We start from the raw sequence: 23,382 nt of genomic DNA on the forward strand, positions 1-23,382 counted from the left end.
CGAGTAAGAGGAATTTTGTCCAAGCAGTATAAAGGGAATTTCTGTTTGTTAATAGTTTGTCCTGACCACCATTCATATTGACTCAGAATTTGCTGAAGTGCTCTAACTGATCTTTAACTTCCATTAGAAAAAATAACTACATCATTAGCATACACCAAATGAGAAACAATAGGCGTACCTTAGGCCTGATGAAAATAGCCAAATTTGTTCTCTGCCATGCTACAATGAATCATCAGGGATAGGACCTCTTGCTGAATGATAAACAAATAAGGTGACAGAGAATCACCTTGACGAAGAGCTCGGCCTCCGGGGAAGAATCCCTTGACTGTACTATTCATCATAACCAAATACCAGGGGTTTGAAATACAAGAATGAACCAAATCATAGAACTGAGTAGAAAAGCCAAACCTTCACAAGGCTGTTCTCAAATAATTCCAATCCACGCAATCGTATGCTTTCGTCATATCCACCTTCAACATAATATTTCCACCATGAGTTTTTTTACTAATAGAGTGAACAATTTCTTGGGTGAGGCGAATGTTCTCAAAGATACTTCTTCCAAGTATAAAAGCTCCTTGCTCCAAGGAAATCAGGCAAGGCAAGAGGCCTGTTAAGCGATTCACAATAATCTTGGAGCAAATTTTGTAAAAACACAGAGCAAAGGCTAATGGGGTGGAACTTATCAAAACCTGTAGGCGAATCCACCTTTGGTATTAAAACCAAATATGACGCCGTAAAAAACTTAGGAAGATGATTGGACGTAAAGAATTCCAAGACAGCATTCCACACATCAATTTTAACCACCTCCCAGCAATTTTTATAAAATCCCGAACCGAATTCATCAAGACCCGAAGTGCTATGAGTCGATATGGAAGACAAAGCATCAAAAACTTCCTCTATCGTGGGTGCACGAAGAAGGAAGACATTCTCCTCCTCTAAAATGATGGGATCAATGAGATGCTCAAGACTAGGTTGCTCAACCGGTGGTTCCCCTTGAAGAAAAGAAGAAGAAAACTCCACTGCACCTTGGTGAATGCTTTTTGGAGTCTCAAAAACCACCTCATTTGATCTCATTTACATCACTCGCTTTCGCCTCTTGCTGGCTAGGCAAGCATGAAAAAATTTTGAGTTCCTATCACCATCAATCTTCCATTTTAGCTTGGCCATTTATGCCAATCTCATCTCTTCCCTGCGCCTCCAAGTAGCCAACCTGTTTTTCAAGAGCATCAATATGGCCCAACGTTTGACCTAAGACCCTTTTATTCCACTTCCTTAGTGCCACCTTAGTCTGCTTCAATTTCATAACCAAAATTTGAATTACTGAACCACCAACTTGAGCAAGCCAAGCTGTCTGAACACAGTCCAAAAAATTATGGTGATCCACCCACATCTGTTAAAATCGAAAAGGAGCTGGACCATAAAAGAAAGGATCTTCCTTGAACTCCAGGAACATGAGAGCATGATCCGATGTAGATCGCGGCATGTAGGAACAAATAGCATTTGGAAATAAAGCAAGCAAGGCTCTGTCCATAAGGCCCAATTGCCCATTGCACCAAGAATAATCACTCTGTTTCGTAGCCAGTTCAATCAAACCTCCTTGATGTATCCAATTATTGAAATCCTCCATAGCCATAATAAGATGAGGCCTACCTTGCCTTCTTTATGAGTCATTACGGATAATATTAAAATCACCAACAAAAGCACAAGGGTCTAAACCCAAATTATTAGTATTGAGATCATCCCACAGGTAGCGCCTCTCCACCATAGTACATTTGGCATAAATCATTGAAAGCAAAAACTTCTTAGCTCCTTCATCTATTGTAATGGAAATAACTTGCATGCCCATCCGAACCAAGTTCATCTCAATAGTGCTATCCCAAAAAATCCAGATTTTCCCCCCTTCAGCCTCATTCGAAATAAACTTATCAAATTTCAGAACTCGTGCCAATCTATGAGCACCTTCAAGATTTTGAAAAGGTTCTAAAATAGCAACAACTTTTGGCTTTAACTTATCAATCAACTGCTTTAATCTACCTTTAGAGGTCCCAACCCCCCTAATATTCCATACAAAAATGGAATCAATCATTGAGAGGGGTTTGGAAATTGGGCATCCACCCGAGAAAAGCTTCTAGCTTTAACAAACATCTTTTTCTTATACTTATTCTTACCTTCATTGGCCTCGGACTCCGTAACATATTCTTTATCCTGTGGGAAGACGTCAGGTTGTAAGTCTGGTTCTGGTTCCGAAAGAATAGTCTCTGGAATGAACGGCTCCTCAACTGTTGCATCAATAGATTCCTCTTCCCCAAACTCCTCAATCTGCACCACAAACGGTTCCACCCCCTCATTGGCCATAACCACAGGGACCGCAACTGGGTCCACATTCTGTTTGTCATAACCAGCCATTGAAGCTTCCCCCAATGCAACATCCATAAAAGTTGCAGCACACAGTGGGAAGGCTGGTTCCGATTCAGTTTCCTTATCGACCTCTGTTTCTGAAAATAATAGTGTAACGCCCCGGCCCCGAAGGTCCGGAGAGTTAACTCATATCACCTAAAAAAAAAAATCATTTCCAAATAAAACTTTTTAAAATAAACCAGAATCTCCATAACATATTAACCTATTTGTTCAATACAAATATCCATGTTCCTACATAAGGGCACATCAGTGGTGTCTCATTGATATAGATAAACTTTTCCACAAGGACAAAAAAATATCCAATCCTCAACATACCAAAGCCACAGAAATATCAACGCTATCAAAAGACTCTCCAAAAGTCATGGTACCCTAGGGCACATAATCTTCTATGATCCACAAAATTTGCAAGTATTTCCTATCCCTGATTTCCAGTTGTTGCATCAAAATTATCTGAAACATATTATGGAGATAGGGGTGAGTTATCAACAACTCAGTAAGCAGAGAACATATACTAGTATGCAAACATGAGCATTTACAGATTTCATGATGCAGAACAAAACACTTTATTTTCAGAATGCAAAGTCAGAACATATTGTAAAAATATCAGAGCGAAAGTTCAAAAATATTCTTATTCAAATTCTTTTGGCATAGCATAACTGACCACCATCGTACCAGAGCATCATATCGCATCAGAGGCCATGTTTAACCCCCGTGGTAGGGTTGTGCAAACCCCGGTAGCTAACCGAGCAGAAACAGAATGTGAATCTTCCCCTTATTTATTCTCGGAGCCCCGAGTGTGCACACAGGAAAGACCACCAGAAAACCACTTTGTTTCCAAAGTGGGTGCACCAGAAACAGAACAGTTGGTACCAACCCAAACAGAAGCCACTATTAGCACCCGTGGTAGGTCAAATAGGTCACCATCCACAAACCACATCCCAATTCAGAATGTCATGCCAAAAATTTTCAGAAATCACATCATATCAGAATACGGAACACCTTCAGAACAGAACAGAATTTTCAGAAAGCATATCATATTAGAGTACAGACCATCTTCAGAACAGAACAGAGTTTTTCAGAAATTACAAAACATTATTTTATGCACAAACTTTCATATTCGCTCTCTTTTTCAGAGTTTAGAAGCAAAATGCAAAATAGCTCATGTCTACACCAGTCATGCCAAAAAAATACTTTATTCTTAAACAGAATCTCATGAGTAATGCAGAACAAATAACTGAGGTAGTTCAAGTATATTTTTATAACAAAACATGTTCATTTTCAAAAATCAACCTCAGTCTATTTTATTTTTATGCAAATCTAGCATAGGAACCCCGCTTACCTGGAACTCTTTAGTCTTTCAAAAATTCCTCAACAAAGCCGAACAAATATTAATCTTCACCTATAACATAATCACGTAATTTTCATAAATATCCAATCGAAAGCGTATTTCAATATTTAAGCCTGAGATGCTAAAATAACTTATTTTAATTCCTCAGCAATCTAAATTCACGAATTTCTAAAGATGTTAACACTTATCAAATTCTAACTAAATATCTGACTCAGGTATTAACTCTAACTTATTTACTAATGAAGAATCGAACTATCGGATTTAATACTACATAACATAATTATGCCAAAAATTTCTTTTTAAGTTATACATAAAATTTATTTAACAAACTATATCATAATAAAATTATAACATTATCAATTGCTTTCGAAAGAGGCTTTACTCAAAATAAATTAAACTTACCAAAATCATTTTGGTACATATGGAAAATTTAGACTTTACAAAATACATATCAAAGTTTTAAAACACAAATTCAAAGGTAACAACGAAATTTTCTATTTATTAGGCCGACTATGCAATAGTTTCTGTAGTACTTTGTTTGAAATATGATCAAAGGGGTATAACGGTAATAACATCTTGCCTATCAGATTATAGACTTCCTCACACACCTATATATTTATATATATATTACTCTCTTTAAGTCAGCAACACGAAAAGAAAATAGACAAGAGGAAGTGGAGTGCAGACTTACGATTAAACCGAGCTGTACGTGGAGGGGCAAGGCACGACGGCTGGGCTGCAGGAACTATGGTGGTGCTGCTGGGTGCCGAGGAGGGCATGCAGTGGCGAGGCCACCTACGCTGGGTGGCGAAAGCGCACGAGAGAGGTAGAGAGAGCTCGGAGAGTGTGAGATGAGAGGGAGATAGCAACCGAGAGGGAGACGGAGAGTGAGGGAAGGAAAGAACACGGGAAGGGAATACAGGCTTACGGCAGCAAACTGGAGGTGCCTCGGCTGAGCTATGGTGCACAACGATAGAAGGATAGAAGTTTCGGTTGTTGGCTGTGGAGGTGCGACACTAGACTCTGTTTTGGTTGCAGGAAAACAGGGGAGTTCGTGAGTGGTGCGTCCGTGCGTGAGGATGAATCTCGGTTTCGTGAGGCTGAGCAGCGGCCAAGCAGAGGTGTTACGGTGAAATGGCTGAGGTTCCGCGTGGACTGGGTCCGGTGGGTAGCGACTTGATGGGTTGGCTGGTCCTCTGTTTTTTTTTCGGTGGTGCAATAGAGGCGGGTTTACGTGGAGAGGATAATGGCGCGCGGCTTGAGTGGTGGACCTGGGTGGCTGAGGTTCCGTGCGTGGACTGAGATCGGTGGTGAACGACGTGGAGGAAACAAATGCTCTGATTTGAGCTGCAAGAGCAAGGTGGTTTCGGTCGTTTGCCTCTTGGTTGGGGTGGTAGCCGTGGTTCACAGTGGAGGATGGATGCTAGGAGTTCGGATGGCTGAGGGTGATGAAGAGGGGCAGCGGCACTTATTCTAGGGTTGAGAAATGCTTAATATATATAAGAGCTATAAGAGGAAAACAGATGAAACCTAAAGATGGAGAAGGGAGATACGTGCATGAAAAAGGAAATTGGACTCAAACCGTGCGATGGAGTCTGGACCCGCGCGATCTCACGGCTAGGCTCTGAACGAGAATAAGGCATTGCTTTTATCTAAAGTTTTGGGTCTCCAATCAACTAAAAATAAAAAATAAAATATATATATATGCATAGATATAACTATCCCATAAATTTTGATGAATATCCACTTGATCCATTAAAGACTTTGAAACCTAATTATCAAACTTATAAAAAAAATTATACACCGCCAAAAATATTTTAGGCTCAAACTCTCTTCTAAAAAATTTTACTCGTAATCCCAAATGATTCTAACTAAAACTCAAAAATTTTTGTAAAGTCGCTTGGCTGGCCCGGGTGTTACAAATAAAGTGTCACCAACAGGATCAGACGACACCACCGATTGTTCCATACAAAACACCAAATTGTCTTCTTTCTCATGGATTACCAGAATACCACCCATGGGATCAGACAAGGGATCATCCACAGAGTCAGATGGGTGTGGCACAGATTTTGCCACAAGTTTCATAACAATCAACGTATTGTCTTCTTTCACAAGGATTACCATAATGCCACCCACGGTATCAGATGGAGGATCATTCGCAGGGTCGGACGGGTGCATCACAGCTTCTGCAATAGGTTTTGCAACCTCTTAAGTCGGTTTTTGCCCTTTCTTCCATACTTGAATATTCCCATTCTTCTCAGTTTTTCCTGCTCTCCACGTCTGCGAGTTATGACCTTGCATTATGCACTTGCAACAATAGGTAGGGAGTGTTTCATAGACAATCACTTGCTTCCTACTAGAAGGCAAACCCGATGCCCTAATCTAGAAGTGAGTCAGTGGTATCTTCGCAGCATCAATTTCTACACACAATCTTGCACCGTCCATTCTCGGAGCCCAACAAGTTGGATTATCACGACGTATGAACATCCCAATAGGAGCCATAAGAATATTCAGAAAAGCTTTACGATCGGAAGAGAAATCCATACTAGTACCCTAGAGGGCTCTTCGTCCTCATTAAATTCATGTGCCCAACGAATAGCATGATAAAAAATTCCATTGATTTCACAAACATCCTGTGAGAAATTGGCTTCATTTGCCATATGAATAAAAACATTACGAGGACGCTGCATGGAAGAAACCACCGGCATGGCCAAGAGACCCCAGTGGCTGTCAATGAAGGCACGAATGGCGTCCAATGAAGGACACAACTTCAAGAGTTTGAGAACAACTGAGTAACTGAATGGTTCCATAGAACGTGCGATTTCTTCCTTGGAGAACTAAAAATAAACCTCACCATCAACCATCTTTAGAGGCTGAGGTACCAGCACCATCTCGGGGATCGGCTATGAGACAGTAGCCACCAGGACAGCAAAGGAAGGCCGACTTGTGCCACCATTAGCGGCCAAAGAGAACATGTCGTGAAGGCCAACTCGTGCGGCCAAAGAGAACGCCCTTATTGCCTGTAGAGAGAAAAAAGGGTAAAAACAAAAATCCAAAGAAAAATTCACTTTTTAACAGAGCAAGAGTTTTCAGAATATCTTTACAATAGTGTCAAACAAATATCAATCGTCACCTATAGAAAATTCATGTAACTTGAATAAATATCCAATTGAACAGTTATTTCGCAAGTACACCTGAAATACTTATTTTAATATCTCAAAACCTAAAATTTCTCTTAACTCTAAAATATCACTATTTCCTAAATTTCACTGATATCAATTAACTCCTCCAACTAATACATTAATTCTAAAATATTTCTCTAAAACTATAATTCTTGTACTATAATAGAACGAGACTAGGCCCAATTAAAACATTTTACAAATTATCTGTAAACCAGTTGAGGCCCAAGCTACAATTTACGTCCAAAAATTAAATTACAGTTTTGGCTTATAACTCAAAGGGCATAAAAGTAATTTCATCCAAGTTATTCCCACATCATGCCAAGCTTTATCGTTTATGGGAGAAAACTACGCTAAACCATTCCTAGTTTAAAATAAGCTCTATTGTACAAGGAGAGAGTATTTACCGAGAGGACTTCGTGTGATGGCGGCCTGGGTGCGGTGAACGGCAGTGGTCACGACGACAAGCTCAGCACTGGTAAGAGAGAGAGAGAGAGTGATGAGCGAAAGAGAAAGTGATGGGAGAACGGAGAGAGAGTGATCATGGCATGAGGAAGAAGATAATATTGAGAGGAAGAGAGAGCATTGGTTAGAAGCGGCACTTGAGCAGTACGATGGCGACGTGGAGGTGGGCACTGAGTTGTTGTTACTCTGTGTTTGGGAGCTAAAACAGGGGACAAACGGCTAGATTTTCCACGAGATGGGGGAGAGGTGGTGGCGTCGGTGGCTTCTGCCGTGTGAGGGAAGTCTGATCCTGATGCTTGGGCTGTTGTGTCGTGAGGTGGAGGCTATGTGTCTGGGCTGGTGGTGCAGGGGTTGCACTGTGGAGAAAATTTATTCTTGTCTCTGAGTGAATGGAAACTGGTGACAGCATGGGTCATTCATGGTGGTCTCGTGGTTGACGCTAGGAGAAGTGGCTGCTGAATAGTGGGCTATGGTGGTTGGCTTATGGAGCTCATGCTAGCGGAGGAAGGATGAACATGCATGAGGGTGGTGATGCCACGGTGCGGAGGATGGCATTTGGTGCAATTTATTTTGTTTGGCCTCGGATGCTAGCTGGTTAACAACATAAAGAAATCGTTTCACCGAAAAATCTAGCGGTGGCAACCCTAGCTATAGGAAAGAACATTATGGTCTAACATATACGTGACGTATATAAATTGTGATAGTTGCCGTAAATGTGAGGAATAGGGATGTGCATGGAGTGGTGAATGTGGATTGTTGCAGTTTATGGCAAAAAATTAAGGTGGTACGTAGTCATGAAAGTATCTGTTTCAGTGAAAGCAAATCAGGCTAGGCGATGGAAAGTTTGCTTCGTGCTTGTTTCCGAGACACACAGGGACGTGCATGGCAATTATCAGTCCGTGCATGCTGAGTGTTGTGGTGCCTTCATCTCCTTGAAATAAATTTATGTCCATGGTTATAAATATATATAAGAGTCTGAGGCAATGGTTTAAGAAATTTTTATCACGAAGGGAACTCTAAAATTTTAACTCTACTATGCTTGAAATTGTATATGTTAATGGGTTTTGACTTGATAAATAAATTGGGCCATAATCCTCATGTCAAAAATAAATCACTTGTCCAACAATATCTTCAACGTTTATAAAAGTTTTATTGGGCCAAGTTCTAATTATTCCGGCCTTTTGGTCTGTGAATTTTTATTTGGACCTTTGTCCAATCATTGAGCCAAATGAAATTCAAATTCTGCCAAAATAAATTTTTGGGCTCGTAACCTGCTATGAAATTACTCGTTAAAACTCAAATGAGCTTCTCATACATAAGCCCAAACATGCTTAACAGACTCGGGCTGGTCCTAGTGTTACACTGATATGAGAGAGAGAGAGAGAGAGGGAGATGAGAAGGAGTGAGCATAGTGAGAGAAAGGGACAGAGAAGCAATGGAACGTTAGGCAATGGCTCACCGTGAGGGACAAGGCGGAATTGAGGTTGCTCAAGGCTAACGGGAAGATGACGACTGGCGGATTCTATGGCTAGCCCAATAATTTTTCCGTCGTACGGTGGATCAACCGAGTTTGTGGTGTTGCTCTGTTTTTGGGAGGAGAAACAGAGCACAACGGCTAGGTTATCCATTTGCTTGAGGATGACCTGGTGGCTCTCTTAACAAGTGGCTGCAATGGCTGAGCAGTGGGCTATCATGGTGGTGGTGTAGCGACGGCAACAGAGATGGCTGAAAGGTGCAGTCTTTGGTTGTTTTGGATGTCTTGAACGTACAGGGTTGGCATGAATCAGGGCTGGTTGTGGCTTTCGGTGGTCGCTCGTTTACAATGGAGGGAGGAGCTATGGTGCAACGTGGGTTGAGTCGAGATCGTGGAAAGGCAGTGGTGCACGATTTGATTTACTGGTGGAAGGTCATGCGAGGTCAGCGTGCATGGAAGGGAAGGCTTTAAAGGAGTGCGACTTGGGGTTTTCTTTTCATGCAGGGGATGAGCGTATTATATAGAGGTGATTGAGAACTAAAAGAAAACCCTAGAGAGAAAGAGATGTGCATGCAGTGAAGAACGGATGTGAGTCGTGATCAAAACCATGCATGATGAGGAGTCTGGCAATGGGCCTCATGGCTTGGGCTTTCTAGCCCATTCCATGTATTTGGGCCACGTCTAATCCTTAAAAGAAAAAATACATGTTCCAAAAATTCTTCTACCCATACCCAGATTCTATCCAAACCAAAATATTTAATGGTTTTAACTAACATGGCAAGCCCAATAAAAATTCGATGTACACCGAAATAAAATCTTAGGCCTGTTCTCTCTTCCAAAAATTTACTCATAATTCCAAATGGGTTTTTCATACCTATAAACCCAAAAAAATTTTGTAAAGCAGGCTTGGCTGGGCCTAGGTGTTACATCCTCACCCCCTTTAAAAAATTTTGTCCGCAAAATTTACTGCATCAAAAGTCAAGTCTAACATACTACTCCTTCATATTTCAAAATCCTAACTTTCTAATATTCCTCAACTCGCAATCTCCAAAATCTAAGTGTCAATTTCAAACGCGACTTTGAATCCAAACCTAAAAGTATGAATCTCAACCATAGATTTGCAAGCCTATTTTTTTTTTTTAAGCTAAACCTCACAAATAACTGAAAAAGAACTCCCAAAATAATAATTTAAAAAAACTCCGAATAATAATACAATCAAAAGTTCCAAACTTAAGTCCTAGGTCACTCCAATTCACAAATTTCCCAATCCTCAGAAAATCTTCTTTCAACCATAAATTTTCCTAAAATTCCCGTTTCCAAAACACATACTAATCCATCAAACACCTAAAGCTAGAGCGTCATAGATATAAAGTATTGTGTGTAACCCCTTTGAAAACCTCTTCCACCAAACTTCAATATTCTAAGCTATACAACTAGAAAAGCTCCATGCAAGCATGATTAATCCCAACTCAATTAAAACAAAAAGCTTTCAAGGAGAAAAAGAGTGGGGTACCTGTGATCCCATTATTGTCGTCCTCAGCATCTTCAGATGTTAGTGCAAACACTTGGGCTAGTCCCATTCTACGTTGATTGTTTCCCTGATTCATTTGTTGGGAACCTGGAGGTGGGTTTGGCTTCTTGTTGTCTATCTAAATCAATAGGCATTCCCTAATAAGATGACCGGTATTACCGCATCGAGAAAAGATGCCCCAACTTCCCTTTTGCACTCTCTAGTGTGTGCACGATTACAAAACCTATAGAGGTTATTCGATTGATTTCCCTGCGTCTGCTTTTGACCAAAGTTATTGCCTTCATTCCTCTTTCTCCATAGGACTTGGTCATTTGCAGATTGAGACCCTTGTGGCGCAGTCCCCTTCCTCTGTTCCAGCAGTGCAACACTTCTTTGAAGGCTCCGTTCAAATACTGTTGCCTTATTCACCTACTCTGAAAAGTTCAGGATTTGAATGCCCACAACTCATTTGTAAATCTTTTCGTTTAGCCCCTATTCAAACTTAAGATCCTTATTCTCCTGATCAAGTATTAGATATGCAGCAAAACGTGATAACTCGATAAATCTAACTGCATACTAGTGTACTGTCATAGCTCCTTGCACCCAATTAGCTTCTGCTAAGGTTGGGTCACCCCGACGATTGAAGGGGGGAGGATGCATTTGATTAAACCGATTTATGGTGCATCCCCATTCATCATTTGTCCCATGCATACCCGATATACTTCGTTCTCGATGACGAGGTGGCATATTGACAACATGGATTATTAATAATCGTTTCAAGAATAAAGAGTTCGTAAAACAATAAGCAAATGGTGGTAACAGTAGAGCAAACATAAAAATATATATAAAATGTGTACACGCAACAATAATAACAATGTATCTCCAAACTAAACCTTCAATCCTATCAAAAACCTTATATACAACCTACAGAACTGAAACGTACCTCATTCAACATGAACAACTCAAAACAATCTGCACAATTCTACCCTTATGTAACATCCCGTTCCTTCCTTCTAACGTAAGCAAATTTCGAGGATGGAAATTATGTAATAGTGTGCCCTTCTCTCTAGTGACTGCGAGCCTCGTTATGCATGTTGAACCTCAATGGCATGTTTCTAAAGATATTATGTGATTTTTAAAGTACACCCAGTGTTTTAAATGTACTGAAAATATTTATATGAGATATTTTTAGTGTTATTGAATTAAGCTTCATTTTAAATACGACAATTATAATTTTTTGAAGAGCTCCAAAAATATTATAATTGTCAGAAATCATTTTAATATCATTTATTAAAATAATTTCAGTTATTTAAATATTATGAGATTTAAATTAAGTTGAAAACTCTAATTAATTAAAAGGTTTTATTCTTTTAAATATATTAAATAAGACTTCATCATTTTATTAACGATAAATGAATATTATTTTATAAACTAAAGTTTAGTTTAAATAATATTCTACCTTAATTCCTTTCAGTGCTTTTAATTAAGTTAATGTTTAAGCATTTTCAAATCAGTATTTAAAGCCTACCATCAGATCGTTTTGAGGATCCCAAGACGAGGGGTCTGGATTAAATGCCCATGCCCTCTCTCTTTCTCCCTCACTTTTCCCTCCCCTCTCTCTCTCTCATTCCTCTCCTGTATGTTGCACGCCTCCCTCTCCCTCTCACCCAATTCTTCCTCCTCTAGCCCAGCACTGCTACACCCCTACCAACCTCACCGCCCCAACAGTCCCCGCTCACGCCGGCAACCTCCCACCGTCGGAGCCAGCCTCCACCTCACAGCCCTCTCTCTCTTCTCACGGTAAGTAACCGAAATGGGTAAAACCCATTTCTCTTCCATGCGCTACCGTACGCGGCCACTAAGCACCGCCATGAGCTTCCCCTTCCCTCCCCCCTTCCTCCTCCCCTTGACCCAAAGCCCATAGCCCTCTCTCACGCACGGGCTCCCACCCTCCCTTACAAACGGGTTCTCCCCTTCCCATCGCCGTACGCCGCCACCCAAAGTGCTAGCCGCCGTCTCAAGCTTCCTCTGGCCACCATTGGCCTACCCCAACCACCCATAGCCCCGAGCTACCCCTCACGCATGCCCACTCTCTCTCTCTCTCATGGACTCTCCCTCCATCCCAGGTTAGATCTGCCACCTCCAGCCACCGTTCCGCCACCCCAACGCCACCATAGCTCCACTAGCAACCTCCTAAGCTCCTCCATGCCCAGCCATAACCAGCCAAGCTTTCCCCTTCCATTTCCATGCCTTAAGACCCACAGGTTTCCCTTGGAAGCCCACGGCTCCGCCACCCTAGCCACCACAAGACCACCTTCAACCTTCCTTCGCCTCCCCTACATGGTGGACAGCCACTGTACACAGCTAGATATGTCATGTTACGCCCTTATCGCCACCACAAGGCCACCATGAGCCCTTCCAAGACATCACTTAGCTATCGAAATGCCCAAACAGCAACGCACGGGTTATCCCATCGATAGTATAACCCTCTATCCCTCATTATTTATGTTAGTTGGTTAGTTGGTTGGTTGGTTAGGTTGTGGACTGTGCTGTTAGTAATTGTGGAGTTCACTGTGTAGTATGGAGATGCGATGTGCTATGTATGTGAAGTGTTGGGCGTAGTTGGGAACTGTGTTGTGTAGTGTTGTGGACTGTGCTGTGAAGTGTGGAATGAGAAGAGCACGCACTGAGTGTACTTTGTGTGGCGTAGCGTGGATGAAGGGAGTACACATCAAGTGTACTCCATGTGATGAAGCAATGCACCGAATGGCGCATATATCATAATGGTGATGGGTCGGAACATGTGTGAAGGGAGTACACGTGGATTGTACTCCATGAGATGCAATGACACACCGTGTGGCTTGTCATAGAGATAAGGATGGTTGTGTGGTTGATGGGCGTGGAGCATGATGAGTAGTGTTGGGAACTGTGGAACAGTGTCCCGAGGTAGTTAAGACGTAGCCTATAGTATGAGGTGACAGGTGTCACCGTGCTTAACTTGTGGCTGGGAGTATGTGTGAAGTGGCAGAACGAGTATAAGAGTGCGCAGCGAAAGCATGACTGGGGAATGTCACGAAGTGACATGGTTACTGACAGTCATGCTTATGATGAGTGAGAAGTTAGCGTAGGAATGGCGTGGCAGGAAAGTGACGAGATGTCACGATGTGACAGGAGTACATAAGGGACCGTACTCGTGATGAGTTGGCGTAGAAATGACGTTGTGATATGTCAAGTGACGTGACAAGGTCACGGTGTAGCTTGAGAGTAGTCTCGAGCTATATGACGTGACCTAAGGCATAATGGTGAATGGAGTGTAACACCCGGACCCAGAAATTGTATGGTTGGACTATGGATATGTAACAACCCAATCGTAAGTTTAGGCCATAATATAAGTTTTATGTATGTTTTCTCATAACTATAAATATATTATTATTATTATTATCATCAACATATTTTACATTATTCATTTTTAATAAGATTCTTATCATTTTACTATTGGTAATATATTATGACCCGATTTTGCAATAGTTTTGAATTTTACTTATTTCCTCTTATCTGATAAGCCTCATCCTTATCCCCTAATTGATAAATCCAAATCCTATTAGGAGACCAACTCATATCAGAAAACCCTATCATATATCCTTCATTTTTCTCTATAAAAGTTCACGAAGCCTCTTAGTAAATACAACACAAAAGATGGACAAACCTTCCCCCATGCACGTCTCAACCTTGCTTCACAGCAAACCTCCGCCGCTAGCAGCTCCTAAAGTCAACCACCATGAGCCTAAAACATGTATGACAAAGTAGCCCTGTTTTGCATCCATCGAACAGAACACCGTCAGCAACAACCATGAAGGGCCACAACTCGATGACGAAACCACCGCGGCAACTCCACCATCCAGACCATGCACAACCATGCACGCCACTGTGAAGAGACTTCCACCACCGTGACCTCACTTCGCACCACCAGCCAAAGCACCACGTTGCTATATCAACAGACCCATGCACGACAGTTCGTGTTAGGGAGCCATGAAGCTGAAGCTCTGATTTAACCACCTCGTTCAGAGCACCACTATAAGCCAATGGCCAACCACATCTCTTCCACCCCATGCTGACTTGCATGCTGAGAACCACCATAGGAGGATCCATTCACGTAAACCCGATAGCCCCACAACCTATCACAGTCACACGGCACCAACCATCACCCATGGTGACTCCACGCTGCCCAGAACACGTCAACGCCACCACCGGCCACCATATAATACATTGGACAACCCTCACCCACCAAGGCAAGCCGCAGCAGCCATGAACGCGAAGCCTGAAGCCTATGCTTCTCTTCCACTGTAGCATCCTCAAGGGAAGTCCAACCACATCTCAACCACCACAGAAAGCACCGACCAGCCCAACCCCGTCACACCCACTCCCTTCAGATAAGCCCTTGACTGCCGCCAGCCTCATCTTCCTTCGGTTGTTTCGGTAGTTTTCAATCTAACAGTCTCTCTCTCTAAACTCTCACTCTCTCTCTCTCTCGGTGTCACACCACCACAGAGAAGTCACTAGTTGCACCTCTGTGACCCTCGCTTGTCGCCAGAACCGCCGCGCAGCCCATTTTCGTCACCTACCCTCTCTCGATGAGCCCATCGCAGAACCTCTCTCCCTCTCTCTCAAACTCTCTATTTTTGTTTCTTTTGTTTTGTTTGGCCGTGTTTCTTATTTCCTAAAAGAATCATAAGTTTCTTGATGGGCCTTGGGCCCTAGGCCTTTATGTGCATGGGATGGGCTTATTCTTTTTTGTTGGGCTCATGTAGTAATAATATTATTATGGGCCAGATTTCAACTCTTACAAATTCTAATGATCCTTAAATGGACTTGTATTTTAAATTGGGCTTGATATTATTTTATTTCAACAACAGTTTTAGTAATTTTATTGGGCTTAATATTTTTAAAAGTCAGTTTTTAGTTAAATAAATATATTAGTTAGCGACTATTTTTATAAGGAAGTGGTTAAAGAATTTGAAATATATTTTAAAGTAAAATATTGAGCCTAATATTTTAGTTAATATTTCCTTTGTCTATTTAGTAGGATTTTAATAAAATTATTATGCTATACCTTAAATAGAAAAATAAAGAAATATGTTAAGAGTATTAAAATGATATTAATATTTATTAAATTTCTTATAAGATTTAATAATTTTGTTAAGAAATGAAACCTATTTTAAGAATTGAGATTTTTGTGGCTTATTTTAAAATGGCTCAAGTATTCTACTAAATTATAATATGTTATTATTATGTAAGAAATTTTAAATACTAAGATTTATTGATTATGGTATTACACAAAGATTTATTAGTAAATATTGTTTCCAGAGTGATAGTTAATATTGCGTATAGGTGATGAACTATGAAGTGAGATTCAAGGAGAAGCACAACGAGGTAAGTAATTTGATCATAAATTAGGACGATCACAGTTCAGCTTATATATAAGTATTACTCAAGCCAGTTCATTGATAGCCATTATTTATGAACCACTCATGTCATATGCAAACATGTTATCCAACATAGTATACGATCATGTCATTCCGCATCATGTTCAGATTCAGAAATTATAATTATGTATGTATTATGTTTTCATCTCATGTGTATAAGACACTTAAGTTATCTTAAGTTCAAGTGTAAGATAAGATCAGATCAATTAATAAGATGATCATTCAGAGGCATGGTACCAATGTAGTTCAGTTCAGGGTGGGTGTGCAAGCCACAAACTCAGTCGTGGTCCACCATAGTATGCCAGAATACTATCAGTGGCTCCCCTTGCTGCAGCAGGACCTGGGGTCGGTGCACAACCTCGCACACAAGGTTAAGTGTGTTGGCTAGTCAGATAAATCAATCAGATTAGTCAGTTAAATCAAGTTGGTTATTTAAGAGAAATTAGTTATGCATAACATAAGTATCAGTATGAACAGTCATGAATTTTAAGCTCTCAGTATTAAAACTTTTATGAAAACCTTATGTTTATTACATTTACGTTGTGATGGATTTCTTACTAAGTCTTCGACTCATTTTAGTTTGTTTTCATATTTTTAACCACCTAGGTGAGGATGATGAATACGAGTAGGCAGGCCAAGATAAGAAAGAACAGTTGTTTTAGTTTCAGACTATCTAGAATAAAATTGATTTCATGACATAAGATTTAATTCAGTTTGTTCATTTAATGTTTTTGGAAGACATTTTATTAGACAGTTTTTCTACAAACTAAATTTTAAAGTTCAATTATTAAATATGAGATCTCTTGCCTGGTTTATTTTATGAAAAGCAGGTGACACTCTTAGCCTACGGGAAGGGGGTGTTACGGGATATTTTTTTATTCATTTATTTGAGCTTGATATTTAGGTTATTTTTCTTTGGTTTTTATGCTATGGATCGAGCAGTGATTTTTTTTATTTGAGCTTTTGGCTATTTGTTTAAACCTTGGATAAAACCTATCTGTTTAGGAGCAGTTCTCACACGCACGACTCTAGGACTCCCATGCACGTACGCTTCTCCTCTCCTCAGCTTTAGGGTCTTGTATTTTTTTTATTTTTTATTTTTTGTGTTTCCAATCACCCACGTATTCACACGTTAACTTCAGTTCACGCACATTTCCATTCTATTTTCACGGCAACTGTCCCCATATATAGATAGAACTCGTACGTGGAAGACGAAAGTGATCTCTAACCTAGACTAGAGTACCGCTACACCATCCAAAACTCAAGCCGCCTTCCCATACAGAATCGACGCAACCCGTGCATGCATTGCATCTCCACGGATCGCAGCTCCACCTCGCCGCTGCCTCTGCATTAGCAGCCCCTTAGCGCCGTCCCTGCACCACCACCGTTGCACCCTTTCTCAACCACTGTGGTACAACCCCCCTGCCCAGCCACCCTGCCTCCTCCATGGTCAAACAAACACCGAAGATACCTCTGTTTTAGTCCCCAAAAATAGAGCAGATTTCTTTTCTGCTTGCCGCCGTTCGACGCAGCCCAGCCTAGTGACACTGCCTCCAACCTCCTCCACGTCATCGCCACCGCATAGAGAGTATCGTCGGGCACTGCACTTCATCATCCAAGTTTGTCGCTCTCCTCTCAGTAAGCTACCCCGGAACTCAACTCTCCTCTCCGTCTCGCTCATCTCTCTCCCTCTCTCTCAATCTCAATGCTCTACAGCCGCGTGGACCACCTTCGACCTCCGCCCAACACTGCTATTGCGTCTCTCGTTCTCTTTTCGGTGAGTATCTCGCGCCCCTGCCTCGTCAACTGTTGCACTGTAAACCTAGTTTTACATACTATTTGGATATGGAATCACAATATTACCCTTATTATTGGATGGTTTCAATTTGGTATTATGTTTATATTAAATCTGTTTTTACATGGTCTTTGTGGGAAGTATAAGAAATTTTACAGAAAAGAAATATGATGTTTATTTTGTACAATTGGTAGCAAATTATTTTTATAGTAAGTGTGTAATTTTATTTTGAACATTTAAATTATGATTAAAGCTATTTTTTTATTTATTATTTAACGAAAGTTTTACAAGTACTTATCTTAAATGTTGATTGATATCAAGGAAATTTAGAGAGTGAGGATATTTTTAGGTTATGAGATTTTTAGGTATTGAAGGATTAAAATAGATATAGTAGAAGCTTAGGCTTAAATGGTGTAAATTTGTGATTGATTGGAAACTACGAAATTACGTGATTATTTTATAGGTGACGATTTATAGTTGACTCGACATTGATTTGAGAAAAATTCTAAAAAGCTAAGAAGTCCAGGTAAGCTGGGTTACTATGCTAGACTTTGCATAAAATAAAAATGAACTGAGGTTGATTTATGAAAATGTGCATTATGTGTTTTGAAAAGAAATGTGAAAATAACCTCAATTATTTGTTCGTCATTACTCTTTGAACTTTGATGAAACAGAAAGTATTTTTATCATGACTGGTGTAGCCAAGAGCTTATTTTTGGCATTCTATTTCTGACATTTGCCAAAAGAGTGAATATGAAAATTTCTGCATGATTATGTAAATATGCTTTGGATCTGTTATGATTTTGAAGATGATATGATTTTGTTCATTACTCTGTTTAGATAAGACGTGATTTCTGAAAACCTATGGCATGACTCTATGATTATGAATTTGATTCTGTTTCCGTTCTGTTCAGTTACGGCCCTGCCACGGGTGATAATAGTGGCATACGACCCTGCCACGGGTGATAATAGTGGCATACAACCCTACCACAGGTTACAATAGTGGATATGGCCCAACCACGGGTAATAATAGTGGATACGGCTCAACCACGGGTTATAATAGTGGATACGGCCCTACCACGGGTAATAATAGTGGATACGGCCCTGCCATGGGTTATAGTAGTGGTCTCTGTTTTGAGTGCACATCTTGGTGACAAAGTGATTTTTGTTCTATTTGGCTATCCGCAGATGCACAACCCTACCACGGGGGTTATACATGGCTTATGTTCTGATATGATGTTCTGATGATGATAATGATCATTTATGCTATGCCAAAGGATATTTTTTGAAATTATTTCTAAATCTTCGCTCTAATATTTTGATAACATGTTCTACTTCCGCATTGTGAAAATGAAAATGATTTGTTCTGCATTTGATCTCTGTAAATGCTCATGTTTACACACTAGTATATGTCTTCTGCTTAGTGAGTTGTTGATAACTCACCCCTTATCTTCACAATATTTTTCAGATAATTTTGATGGAAGTCAAGAGTAAGGTTTGATGATCATAGATGAATAAGTGCCAGAGGGTATAAGTTTATTGGATAGTCTTATTTAATAGGTTTATGATTTTATGTTATTTGATATTTGGAGTCCAAGATATTTCTAAATATTTATGGTGTTTTAAATTATCTCATTGAGATATTTATTTGGTGTCCTGGTAGAGGAACATATACTTTTGGTTTGAATAAATGGATTTGTATTTTTTTTTGGGAATATTGGAGTATTTAAATATGTTATGGAAGTTGGATTTAGGTTACAAGAGCTAACTCTCTGGACCTCCGGGAACGGGGCTTTACATGGAATCTTGTCGTGTTAAGTGTTAGGATGAACTATCAAAAGAGACGGGTAGTAGAAGAGTCATGCTAGCCGGGTTAAGAGAAGATTGGTATCGGAGTATGGTGCTTGTCCCTACGAGCATGTGATCATCGTGTCATATGTTGATCCTAGGTGACAAAAAGGTAAGGTACATGTGTAATTTGGTGAGACACATGTGTTGGACGGATTCGCCAGATGTAATGGGTAATCTGTCGTAAGCATGGTTACACGGTGCTTACGCCTCAGAGTTAGCTTAGAGTCGTGTGGCGTATATGGATGGGAATGGGGATTTAGTGTGGGCTAAGATGTATAGAGGCAGTGACGAGTGTATTGTCTAGGATTGGAATGCATGATTCCGTCGGTCAGCATCATGCATCAGTATGTGCTCAACAGGAAGAGTAAGGCGAAGGTCTTGGTGTCTTAGTCCTATGGTGAATTATAGTTTCACCTTAGGGGATGAGCACTCGAAGTAGAACGTCGAGTTTGGAAGAGATAGTGACCTTGAATGAACCCCGAAGGTTTTAGCATAGTAAAGGGCACGTAAGAGCATGAGATAGAAGGAGAGTGTTCCAAGTGAAGTGTAGTTTTATTTCTAATTTAAGTTGCTTATGGATTAGATAGAGAATGATGTTAAGGTTATGTGTATGCATGTTGGTTGCCATCTGACACGCACATGAACGGACTGCATGATATGAAAGTAGCATGGAGTCCAGGTAAGTATTACGTTCATACTTTTCTAGAGTTTTCTAAAATATAAGAAATGAAAATGAAAATGCTTTTCTTTATGAAGCCTTACGAAACGACACGAAAGATATTTTTTATGAAAAGCATGCTAAGTGTTCAAAGGTATACGTATGTATGGCCCCTCCTTGGCAGCCCCTTTTTATGCATCCAAAGTATTAATTGTACGCATGTGAATGGATGACTATATGCAGTGTCTATTGTATGTATTTTCCAAAGAAAAGAAAAGAAACGTCGAGGCCTGTGCCTCGAGCTTTAAACTAATGCTTTCACTGACGCAAAAAAAGTGTTTTATAATAGTCCCTATGAACTGATGTTAAGATGCCGCTACTGATGCTTTATGGATGCCACGAAAGATGATGTTTAAGCCCATGCTTTTAAACGATGTTTTTTCCATGAATGAATAGTTAAATGAAAAGGACTAAATTGAAAGAAAGGACTGAAATGAAATGAACGTTTATTGTATGAAAATATGTAACGACTGTATGAATGAATGCAAAGGGTACTAAACGAATGGGCAGATTGCAATGCTGGGTAAGTAGTACTGGAAGTGCACCTAGTGCTGCCCCCTGACTGAAAAGGGATTCCCAACCCGTGGCCACGGGTGGAGTCAGGGTCTAAAGGAAGACTGCTAAACCCAACACACAGAGCATAACAGTGTGTACTGGCCAATGAAAGCGATAAGAAAGAATGTATAAATGCATCTCACTCTTTAAGAAATGAAGGCACTGACGGGGGACACGTTTTACGAAAATAAAATCCCTTTTAAAGAAAAATCCCGTCCAGTAATGTTTTCAAACGAACGCACGCATACATATACGTATAGTATGTATGGTATGATGAATATATGACTGAAAACCTATGTTGTTATATTGTAACTATATGAAGTAATGCTTACGAGTCATCGACTTATTTTAGTTTTTATGCATGCCCCTCCCCCCACAGGAACAGAATGAGTAGCACAAGTTAGGACGAGCACGACCCATGGGGAAGAGCATGGAGATCTAGGCATAAGAGTTTAAGTGTATGAGAGGCCTTTTATTTTAAAGATTTATGTTTTCCGCTGTAAACCTCTTTTATTCTCAAAGCACATTTTATTTTATAACATAGAGTTTTGCCCTCTGGGTATGAAAGTAAAAAGTTTTAAATCAAACGGTAATTCCCATCGTTTTTTCTAAAATCATTTTATAAAAAGTCTCACCAAAAGGACGGGCGTTACATAGTAGTATCAGAGTAAAGCCCATGTTATGCTAGACTCTATAGCATCTTTTCAAAATAAAAGAGAGAAAACTTTTTTTTTTCCAATGAGAGAAAAATTTTTTCCAAAGAAAGAAATTTTTTGAAAAGAGAACTGCAAGTGAAGGAAAAACTTAGACTGATGTCTTCACAAGGCATGTCTCATCCTGCAGTAAGTACAAGAAAGTATTTTATTTTTATGCTATGATATTTTCAAAGTATGACCTAATTAATGCATGCATGTCAGACCGGCAACTAGAAAGAGGTAGTAATGCTAAGTGCATAGAATGTAAGAGGTATCAGAGAATGAACATAGTTAGAGGATAAGGAATGGACGTTGGAACGTTAGGACATGTAGCATTAGTTGCTTGCTAATTGAGGAATGGACTAGAAACGTTAGAAAGACTGCAATAGTTAAGAAACGCTTGAATGACTATGAACTAAGCTAGGACCGAACTGGAAAATGAGATGGCGACTTCAAGCCTCACTGCCAAGAATGTTAGAGTGGAAGGTATGAGCACATGAGACAGTTTCAATACACTTCATCACTAGTTCCACCCATTGGCTGCAAAACCCCAATTTGTAGAGAACTACTCTCTGAAAACTCCACTCAACTCTGTCATAGGCCTTGCTCATGTCTAACTTTAAGGCCATGTAACTTTCTTTTCCTGCCATTTTAAATTTTATTGTATGCAAAGCCTCAAAAGCAACAATTACATTATCAGTTATTAGTCTATTGGGGACAAAAGCAGATTGAGAAGGTGAAATAATACAAGGAAGCACCTTTTTTAATCTATTGGCTATGACTTTAGAGATGAGTTTATAAAGTACATTACAGAGGGAGATAGAACTAAATTCTGTCACTTTTGTAGAGGTTTTCTTCTTTGGAATAAGTGCAATGAATATGCTATTGATTTCTCCCAAGCTGCCATTTGAATTAAGGACATTCAATACAGCTTCACATGCATGGGGTCCCACTATTGACCAGTGCTTTTGATCAAATAATGCAAGGAATTCATCTGGTCCTGGAGAGCTTAAACCATTCATGTGAAAGAGAGCTTCTTCAACCTCCTGTTGGGAATAAGGTTTGGATAGCATATCATTTTGCGCTATAGTCACTTGAGCATCCAAGGATGCAATTGCATGCTACAGGATTGCTGGGGTTAGAGGAGGTAAACAAATCTGTAAAACAAAGCTAGTTACTTGTCCATTGCTATCAACCAATTTTTTAATCCCATTTGTTTTTCTCCTGTGTGAAGCACACTGGTGAAAGTATTTTGTGTTTCTATCTCCCTCACTCGGCCATCTTTGTTTTTCCCTTTGCTTCCACTTGACGTTTTCAGCCTCAAGAATTATGTCCACCCCTTGTTGCACTTGCTTGATCTCCTTAGTTAAATGGCATGTGTTCCTTCCCTATAATTTGGAGAGATAGTCCATTTAACTTCTCTCCTTCAGTTGCCAAAAGTCTGCTTGCTCCATTGTGACAGCTTTAGTTTACAATTTTTGAGACCCTGAGCAGTGAATTGCATTTTGTTTATCGCCAACCTAGGTATCCTCCAAGCTTCCTCAGAAGTTTTAAAACAATCATCCCTTAGTGACTAGCTAGCCTCATATTTGAAAGGCTTTAGGTGTCTATTTGCAATAGGTTGCAGCTGTTCCATAACAATCCATATAGGATTGTGGTCTGAGTTTAGTGTAGGGAGAGTGAAAAGTCTCAAGTGGTCTGAGTTAAGGTCCAACCAGGCATTATTACAAAAAGCCTTGTCAAGCCTTTCTTTGGTGAAGGCCTCCCCTTGCCTACCATTTGACCAAGTGAATTTGCTTCCAGAGTAGCCCATGTCATTGAGTCCACATCTGTTCACAACACTTCTAAAAGCCTCCATTTGATTATAAGGTCTCAAAGGCCCTCCACATTT

The sequence above is a fragment of the Juglans regia genome, chromosome 11, assembly GCF_001411555.2.
Source record: "Juglans regia cultivar Chandler chromosome 11, Walnut 2.0, whole genome shotgun sequence".
Classification (NCBI taxonomy): domain Eukaryota; kingdom Viridiplantae; phylum Streptophyta; class Magnoliopsida; order Fagales; family Juglandaceae; genus Juglans; species Juglans regia.